The 1,312-nt window shown below is 65.1% G+C and overlaps 1 protein-coding gene across 1 annotated transcript in view; it reads right to left on the minus strand.

Annotated features, from left to right (window-relative positions):
• The window catches only part of CSRP1 (cysteine and glycine rich protein 1), a 25,366-nt gene extending 24,324 nt beyond the window's left edge, over nucleotides 1-1,042 (minus strand). The window contains exon 1 of the mRNA XM_045298029.1: nucleotides 946-1,042. The gene's annotated coding sequence lies outside the window, so the exon portion shown is untranslated. The remainder of the gene's footprint in view (nucleotides 1-945) is intronic.
• Between the last annotated feature and the right edge of the window lie 270 nt (nucleotides 1,043-1,312).

Raw genomic sequence — 1,312 nt, forward strand, 5'->3', positions numbered from 1 at the left:
AGTCCCTGAAAGAAGGGAGGCATTGTGAGGTCAAGTAACCGGTGCTGGGTCACAGGTCACCTGCATTGCAAGAGGCAAATCCAAGAGCCAGACTGTAGTTTCTCAATCTTCCAAACAACCTCTCCAAGGATGTCATGACACACTTTCTCCCTGAGCCTAGTGGTCCGCTCAGTGCAGGACCTCGGGTGGGGGGTGGGGAGGTGGGTAGAGGGGGGCTGCCAATTCATTTGCTCCAAGAGCATGCAGGATTATTCTCAGGTCTCTCTGGGAGTCCATAAAACATAAAAAAATTGTCTCTGACAATTGCGTATTGAGTAATACATTGTAACGTTATTTTAAAGGAGCTCACTCAAGGCCCACTCCCTCAAACTGCGGTGCTTAAGGACACCCCCCACCCCCGCCAGCAAGCACTGCCTGTGGGGGGTTTGCTTAAAGTGGGAAGGAGGAGAGCGCGCTGAAAACCTCTCCCATCCGTCTGTCTATTTCGTCTGAAAACACACACCTGCGCTCAGGGACGCAGACTCCCACGGGCCCACTCTTGGAGCCAGATGTTTCCCTCGCCCCGCCCGCGGGCCCTTTCGCCCAGAGCAGGAAGGTGAGGGAGGGGGTGGCACGGATGTCCTCATCTCCCTGCCACACAATGAGCGTCAGTGGCGCGCAGAGTCGGCGATGGTTCTGCTGCGGGCCCGACCTGCGGGCAGCGGGGGGGCGCTGGGTCCCGCCGGGCCAGGGCCGCGCGCGCGGGAAGTCCCGGTGGCGGGGGAGGGACGGCGCCTCCTAGAAAGCGGAACGAGGCCCAGCTAACAGCAGCCACTTGTCGCAAGTCCTCGGCCAGCGCGGTCCCGGCCCGCGCTACTTCCCCACAACTTTCCCAGGGGCGCACCGGGCTCGCAGCGCGGGGCAGAGCCGGGCCGCGCTCGGGGCCGGCGCGGGGCGCGCACTCACCTGGCAGCGGGCTCGGGCGGGCGGGCGAGGCTCTCGGAAGCAGCGGCTGGGTGCGCCGGCCTCTGCGCCGTTTTGTTCCGCTCCGGGAAGGCGTGTCCCGCGCCACGCCAACCAGTGGGCTTTGCACACTGCACCACAGCGGGGCTGATGTCATGGAGCGAAGCCCCGTGGCGCTGTCCCTTCCCCCCCAAGTCCCAGGGCAGCCCGGATGGCGCGCGCTGGGAGGGCGAGGGGGACTGGAGACGCCGGCCGGGGCGTGCCCTACTCCAGCCCTGAGACCCCACCGTGCGCGCCGCCACCGCCGAGACGTCCTGCACGTGCAAGGGACGTCTGGGGCTTTCCTGGCAGCCCTATGGGAGGGCCGGGA

Source organism: Echinops telfairi, unplaced genomic scaffold, assembly GCF_000313985.2.
Source record: "Echinops telfairi isolate 266 unplaced genomic scaffold, ASM31398v2 ScPeMD7_7424;HRSCAF=8462, whole genome shotgun sequence".
NCBI classification, from domain to species: Eukaryota; Metazoa; Chordata; class Mammalia; order Afrosoricida; family Tenrecidae; genus Echinops; species Echinops telfairi.